Consider the following 8,038-nt stretch of genomic DNA (forward strand, 5'->3'; position numbering starts at 1 on the left):
GACAAGGCGCCGTAGAAGCAAGAGCCCTGGAGCAAGCGTGCTGGAGACAGAGCGAAGCGGTTCCTGGGAATCGTGGGGTGCTGCAGCACTAGACTGGTGAGTCTGCACCAAGGGGACCAGCGGGCAGATGGCCTGCACCCAACTCTTGAAGGCAGAGCTGGTGGGGCTGTGCAGAGAGAGGGGCTTGCCTGTGCGGAAAGCAGCCAAGGCCCAGCTGATTGCCCAGCTGGAAGAGAATGACCAGCCACAGGGCCAGGATCTTGTCCCCAGGGGAAGCAGCCAGACCCCCCCCCCCGAGAGTGTGTCAGGCTCAGAGAGGGGGAGGAGCGCTGGAACCCACCGGAGAGATGAGACAGCGTCTCCCGGGAGGCCTGCAAGCTGTAGCCCATCTAGGGCAGAGGCCAGCCCAGCAGAGCTGCGGCGGCTGGAGATCCAGCTGCGGATAAAGGAATTGGAAGCAGAGGACCGAGAGAGGGACCGCCAGGACCGAGAGAAGGAGCGCCAAGATCGAGAAAGGGACCGCCAGGACCGAGAGAGGCAGCGACAGCATGAGCTGGCCATGGCAGAGCGGAGAACCGGCGGGGCATCGGCTGCTCCAAGTGCGGATGGGCCCCAGGGTCCCGGGACTGCCAGACGCTTGGAGAGGCTCATGGTGGCCCAATTGAAGGACATGGGCGACATAGACGGGTTCTTCAGCTCCTTTGAGAGGGCCTGTGGACTGCAACGGGTTCCCCCAGCTGACTGGCTGCAGGAGCTCAACCCCGCACTGAACCAGGAGGCGGCCGGAGTGCTCAGTCAGCTGGAGGACCTACAGCCAGGGGATTACAACCGAGTCAAGGAGGCCCTGCTGCACAAGTTCGGGCTGACCCCCGAGATGTACAGGAAGAAGTTCCGGGGGGTACAGAAAGGGCCACGGGAGACCTATGTGGATCTGGCCTCCCGCCTGTCGCAATATGGCCGCAAGTGGGTGTCTGGAGTCGGAGCCCAGACCGCAGAGGAGCTGCTCAAGCTGGTCCTGATGGAGCAGTTCTATGAAGCATGCCCACCCAAACTGAGGCTGTGGCTCAAGGACCGGAGACCAGAGAACCCCCAGGAGGCTGGGAGACTGGCAGATGAGTTCACGGAGAGCCGGTCCGGGTGTGAACGGGAGTCCCGGAGAGAAAGGGAATCGCGCAGAGACCAATTCTTGGCTGAGCGACGGAGAGAGGCACTTCCGAGGCGAGCCCCAGGGACCAGGACCAGTCATCGATACCCCAGAAAACCAGCCAGGGCCCGGGCAGAGCCGACCCAAACGGGCCCACAGAACCTAACTTGCCATCACTGTGGGCAACGAGGCCACAAGAGGGCTCAATGCACCAGACGCAAGAACAGGTCCCATGACCTGGGACTTTCCAGGGTTAACTGGCTGGGGCGGGAGGAAGGGCAGGCTGCCCCAGAGGCAGGGGCTGGCCAGCAAACCTCCACTCGGGGGGGGAAAAGGATGCTCAGTGTACCTCCTCTGGGAGGTCTGACCCTCGGGAGGCAGATTTCTCCGTGTACCGGGTGGGGGCAGGGCGGCCCCTACGGAGGGACTGCCTCATACCCCTGGAGGTGGATGGTAGGAAGGTGACGGGTTTCTGGGACACGGGGGCGGAGATGGCGCTGGCCCGACCCGACGTAGTGGCCCCAGACCGTATGCTACCCGACACTCAGCTGACACTGAGGGGCATAGACAGCACCCCATTTAAGGTACCCGTAGCCAGGGTGAATCTGAAATGGGAGGCCAAGGAGGGCCCCAAGGGTATGTCTACACTACCCTCCTAGTTCGAACTAGGAGGGTAATGTAGGCATACCGCACGAGGTGTACCGGTAGTTCGGAATAGGAATCCTAGTCCGAACTACCTAATTCGAGCCCCGTGTAGCCGCGCTGCACGGGGTTCGAACCAGCGGGGATTTAAAAATGGTGGCTCCCCGCTTATGCAAATGAAGCCCGGGAAATTCAAATCCCGGGCTTCATTTGCAAGTTCGGTATGCCTACATTACCCCGCTAGTTCGAACTAGTGGGGTAGTGCAGACATACCCTAAGGAAGTGGGGGTGCACCCGCACTTGCCCACCGACGTGCTGATGGGGAGTGGCCTGGAGGAGTGGCCAGATGGACCCCACCGGACGCTGGTCACCACCCGTAGCCAGAGCAAGCAAGGGGCTGGTAAACCCGGACTTTGAGAAGCCCTTTATCGTGTTTACCGACGCCTCGGACACTGGGCTGCGGGCGGTGCTGATGCAGGCGGACGAGAAAGGGGAACGTCACCCCATCGTGTACCTGAGCAGGAAGCTGCTGCCCCGGGAGCGGAGCTACGCGACCGTAGAGAGGGAATGCCTGGCCATGGTGTGGGCCCTGCAAAAGCTGCAGCCGTACCTGTTTGGCCGGCATTTCATGGTGTACACCGACCACTGCCGCCTGACCTGGCTGCACCAGATGAAGGGGACCGACGCCAAGCTGCTGCGGTGGAGCCTGCTCCTGCAGGACTACGACATGGAAGTGATCCACATCAAGGGGAGCGCCAACATCATCGCCGACGCGCTGTCCCGTGGCAAGGGGCCCAAACTTCCCTAGGTCACGAGCGGAGTGACCCTGCTCAGTTCGCTCTCGGAGGGGGGAGAACTGTGACGTAGTGGGGGTACTTGCTGGGGTGTGGTGACCCCTGCTGTCTGGAGCAAGACCCAGCAGGGAAAACCTTATTATGCAAAGGTGACTCCATACGGGTTGAACCAACCCCCCATGGGGAGAAACAAAGGGAGGTGGAATGCTGCCCTGGCTGGGGGCAGGGCTTGGAGAGGTGGCCCTGGCTGGAAAGCAGGGGAGAAGGAACTGGTGAGGGGGCTGGGATTCCCCTATCTCAAGGGGGGCACTGAGGCCTCTTAGCCCCCAGTTCCTGTAACTAGATTACATCTGTGCTGTGCTGTATTGTGGAGGAGCAATAAACCACCTGTATTCTACTGGCTGGTGAAGTCTGTTCGTGCCATTTCGGGGTGCAGGAGACGGGGGACCCCCAACACGCCGTCACACCCCAAACCTCACTAATGTGGTCCCAAAGGTGCTGGTGGGGGCAGTGGACAGAGTGAAAGTGGGTGCTGGGGATGGGGAGAGGATGCTGCTGGGTGGAAGGATGCTGGCTCAGGTGGTGGGGTGCTGGTGCAAGGTGCTGGGGCAGGCAGCTGTTGGGGTGCTGGGGTCAGGGACATGGTCCTGCTGGGCACTAGGGTGACTGGCAAGGTGCTGGGGCCAGGGCGGTGCTGAGTCCTGGGGTGTGAGGCAGGGTGCTGGGGTCAGGGACAGGGTCGTGCTAGTTGCTAGGGTGAATGGCAAGGCTACCAAGGAGCGAGATAGGGAAGGGGTGCAGGATCTGGGAGGGAGGTGGGGTTTGGAAGGGGGCAAGGTCTGGGTGGTAGGTAGGGTGCAGAAGCAGGCTGGATGTAGGGTGTCTGGTCAGGGGAAGGGAGCAGGAGCAGATTGGGGGTAGGGTGTCTGGCTACAAGGGAGGGTGCAAGGAGGGGAGTTGGGTAGGAGTTGGACTTCCCTGATCTGGCACCCTCTGGACCTGACTGGTCCCAGATGAGGTATTTTTGGACCAGGGGAGGTCATTTCAGGGTTCCTGGTTTCCCTGCTCCCCACTAGGCTTCTTTGCACCTCTATCCCCTGCAACCCAACTGAGCTGCCCACCCCCACTGGTTCCCTGCACCTCCCCCAAAACCATCCCCCACAATCCAAGGGAATGCAGCACCAGCTCGTGGAACGAGGTGTACAGCTAGTTCGGAATAGGAAGCCTAATCCGAACTAGCTAGTCCAAGCCGCGTGTAGCCGCGCGGCACGGAGTCCGAAGTAGCCGGCATTTAAAAATGGCGCCGGCCGGCTTCATGCAAATGAAGCCCGGGAAATTCAAATCCCGGGCTTCATTTGCAACTCCGTATGACTACATTACCCCCGCTAGTTCGAACTAGGGGGGTAGTGTAGACATACCCCTTGAGTCTAGCCCCGGTTCCCAGCACCTCCCTCCTCCTGCAGCCAAACTGAGCTCTGAGCTACACACACACACACCCACCCCACAGCCCAGCCCAGCTCCCCAGACCTCCCCACTCTGCAACCCAGCTGAGCTGAATTTCCCTGCACCTTCCCCCAAACCATGCAGACATGCTGAGCCAGTGCTGATTCCCTGTCCCTGCCTCCCTCCCTCCCTCCCCTTGGCTGTGTCTACACTGGTGTGATTTTGCACCAAAGCGGCTGCTCTTGCACAAAAATTGGCTTCCTGTCTACACTGGCCGTGTGTTCTTGCGCAAGTACTCTGACGTTCTCATGTATGAAATCAGGGCTTCTTGCGCAAGAACTATGGGTATGTCTACACTACAAAGTTAATTCAAACTAACAGACGTTAGTTCGAATTAACTTTAATAGGCGCTACACTAGCAAACCGCTAGTTCGAACTTAATTCAAACTAGCGGAGCGCTTAATTCGAACTAGGTAAATTTCATTCCACGAGGACTAGCGCCTAGTTCGAATTAAGTAGTTCGAATTAAGGGCTGTGTAGCCACTTAATTCAAACTAGTGGGAGGCTAGCCCTCCCCAGCTTGCCCTGGTGGCCACTCTGGGCAAACCAGGGAAACTCTTCTGCCCCCCTCTCGGCCCCGGAGCCCTTAAAGGGGCACGGGCTGGCTACGGTGCCCGTGCCAGGTGCAAGCCTGCCAGCACCCAGCCAGCAGATCCTACACCTGGCACGGCACAAGCCAGCCACCTGCTGCCACCCAGCCCTCCGCCTCTTCCCGGGACCAGGCTGGCAGCTCCCAGGAGCCTGCCCGGGGCTGCAAGAGGCGGGTGCCCACCTGGTCTAGTGCAGACATCGTGGACCTCATCCACGACCTCTGCACTAGGCACAGGAAAGTGGCCGTCTAGGACAGGATAACTTCCAGCCTGGCCACCCAGGAGCAGGTTTGCATGAAAATCAAGGTGGTCCACTGAGACCCCCAACCCTGAGCCCTGAGCTTAGAATGGCCGTCCTGGGTCAGACCAAAGGTCCATCTAGCCCAGTAACCTGTCTGCCGACAGCGGCCAACACCAGCTACCCCGGAGGGGATGGACCGAAGACAATGACCAAGCCATTTGTCTCGTGCCATCCATCTCCAGCCTTCCACAAACAGAGGCCAGGGACACCATTCCTACCCCCTGGCTAATACCACTCCCTGGACCAAACCTCCATGAATTTATCTAACTTCTCTCTAAACTCTGTTCTAGTTCTAGCCTTCACAGCCTCCTGTGGCAAGGAGTTCCACAGGTTGACCATTTGCTTTGTGAAGAAGAACTTTCTGTTATTAGTTTGAAGCCTGCTACCCATTCATTTCATTTGGTGTCCTCTTGTCCTTCTATTATGGGAACTAATGAAGACTTTTTCTTTATGCACCATCTCCACACCACTCTCTTTAGCCTCTCTTCATATGGGACCTGTTCCAAACCCCTGATCATTTTAGTTGCCCTCCCCTCTCCCACCCTCTCTCTTCCCCTCTCCCACCTCCTTTTCCCAGTCTCCCCGAGTTTTGTTCAATAAAGAGAGTTTCTATTTTTGAACATGTGTCCTTTATTTTGTACATGAGGAAGGGGGGCTAGGGAGGGGTAAGTGGAATGAGGTGAGGGAGGAATGGGATACGAACCCCCGATGGGGAGGACTGGGCTGGCTCTGCGGGCTCCTCGGGGTGGAAGCTCTCCTGAAGCCCCTTGATTGCCCCCCCACCCCGGATGGCAGCCTGCGGCAAGTGCAGCTGGGGTGATGGCCGAGTGCTGTGATGTGCTGAGTGTGGGCACTCAGGGCACTCCAAGCCAGGACTGCTTTGCAAGCGGGGAACCCCTGAGAACTGTTTGTCTGGGGTGGGGGTTGGGTCCCTTTAAGCACAGCCCTCGGCTAGCCTGAGACAGCAGCTCCACGCTCCAAGTCCTAATCTGATGCCCTGCTGGCACTGCTTCCGGCCATCCTTAACCTCGGTTCAGGGTCCACTCAATGTGGACATGCTAGTTCGAATTAGCAAAATGCTAATTCGAACTAGTTTTTAGGTCTAGATGCACTAGTTCGAATTAGCTTAGTTCGAATTAACTAATTCGAATTAAGTTAGTTCGAATTTGTGCTGTAGTGTAGACATACCCTATGATGCTCCCGCTCAGGAATAAGCCCTTTTGCGCAACTGTTCTTGTGCAAGAGGCCACTGTGGACAAGCAACATGAATTTCTTGCGCAAGAAAGCCCTATGGCTAAAATGGCTATTGGCACTTTCTTGGGCAAGAGAGCATCCACACTGCCATAGATGCTCTTGTGCAAAAGCACAGCTTGCACATGGCAGTGTGGATGTGTTCTTGCACAAGATGTTCTTGCACAAGAAACCGCCAGTGTAGACATAGCCTATGAGTTTCCTTGCGTGAGCAAAATGAATTTTGTGTTGTGCACCTGTACTGAGTTCATGTGGATTGTCTGGATGTGCCACTGTGGTACCCAAGTTATTAATAAATATTTTTAAACCTTTACCTTTTCTCTCTACTTCCATGTCTCCTCCTCTTGTTCCATCAGCTCCCCTGGTGCCTGCTGCCCCCCAACTCAACACCCACCTCTGCTGTCCTGACTCCTGCCTTTCTCACTGCCCTCAGCCCTCCTGCAATCTGCCCCCATCCACCAGCCCTTCTCTCCTCCCTGTGCCCACTCCTCCAGTAGCCCTACTCTGATCATGTGAGCTACCTCTCCTCATCCCCTCGCCTTACACCTCCCTCTAAAAACCTGCCCTGCATCTCTCCTCTGGTGCTGGTCCCTCCCCTGCAGGTGTCTGCCCTTCTGCTTCACCCCCAGAATCCCCTGGCACTTGCACCTTCTCTTACTCCTGCACCCTCCTGTTGCCTCCCTCTTCCATCACTGCCCCTATCCCCTTTGCCCTCTTTCTCCATGATGTCCACCCCCTCACCACCCTCTGTCCCCATTCCCCTCATGCCCCTGTGCCCTCACACATGACTTGCTCCATCCTGGCCTTCCTCATGCCCACTCCTTCTTTCAAGCCTTCTCCCAGTACCTCCTCCTCCCCCCTCTAGTCACCAATGCCCTTACCCTCTCCCCTCCCAGCATCACCCTGTCTCCCTCCCACTGACACCTCCCCTCCTGCCTTTTTCCTCATTGTCTGCACTTGGTCCCCTGGCATTTGTCTCTCCTCTATCCTGTCCTTTTGGTGCCTTCCCCTCTCTTCCCTCTCTCCCTTTCCCCTCCGCACAAGCCCCTTCCTCTCCCAGCCCTTCCCCTACCTTCTGCCTTCCACTTTGCGGGGCTGGAGTCTGCACGCTCCGTCCCTGGACTCTGAACCTGAAACTCAGCCACATGGCGCAACGCAGCGTCCAGCAGTTTTAAAATCCTGGGCTGTGACGTTATGTCACGCCCGGGCATCTCCTGCCCATCGGTTTGAGCAAGCCGCGCAGGGCAACAGCAACCAGCAAGGGGGAACTCAGTGAAGGTTGCGCACAGCAGGGATGGGACGGGGACGGGGGAGAGACGCTCTGGGGTCGGGGTGGGAGGACGCGCGGGGGGGACAGGGCCCGCTCCAGCTCCAAATATTGGTGGAGCATGGGCACCATGAGCCCACACAACTCACCGCCCATGCCTCTGCTAGCTAGATGGCTCTCTATCTTTCAGAGGGATCAGGGGAGTGCTGGCTCCTCACAGAACCCCTAGTTTTGCTTCACAGAACCCCAGGGTTCCCCGGAGCACCAATTGGGAAACACTGCCCCACTCTGTAATCAATTGCCCTGTTGAATGAATGAGGTGTGAATGAGTAAGACTTGGGAGCCAAGCACCTCCAGACAGCTACAACAGTTGAAGAGGGGGTGGAAGCCAGACCCAAGGTGTCAAGTGGGCTCAAGAAAGAAGAGCAGACATATTGACCTCTTTGGGGATTAGAGGCCAGCACCTTCTTTGGTAAACACCCTCTCTGAACAGCATCGGGACAACACCCAGAGAGTAGCAGCACAAAGGGCCCAACGGACACAGAC

At 57.8% G+C, this 8,038-nt stretch overlaps 1 protein-coding gene across 1 annotated transcript in view; it reads right to left on the reverse strand.

Annotated features, from left to right (window-relative positions):
- LOC102448090 (membrane-spanning 4-domains subfamily A member 4A-like) overlaps positions 1 to 7,320 on the reverse strand; it is a 29,291-nt gene extending 21,971 nt beyond the window's left edge. The window contains exon 1 of the mRNA XM_006123497.4: positions 7,298 to 7,320. The gene's annotated coding sequence lies outside the window, so the exon portion shown is untranslated. The remainder of the gene's footprint in view (positions 1 to 7,297) is intronic.
- Between the last annotated feature and the right edge of the window lie 718 nt (positions 7,321 to 8,038).

Source organism: Pelodiscus sinensis, chromosome 24 (genome assembly GCF_049634645.1).
Source record: "Pelodiscus sinensis isolate JC-2024 chromosome 24, ASM4963464v1, whole genome shotgun sequence".
NCBI classification, from domain to species: Eukaryota; Metazoa; Chordata; order Testudines; family Trionychidae; genus Pelodiscus; species Pelodiscus sinensis.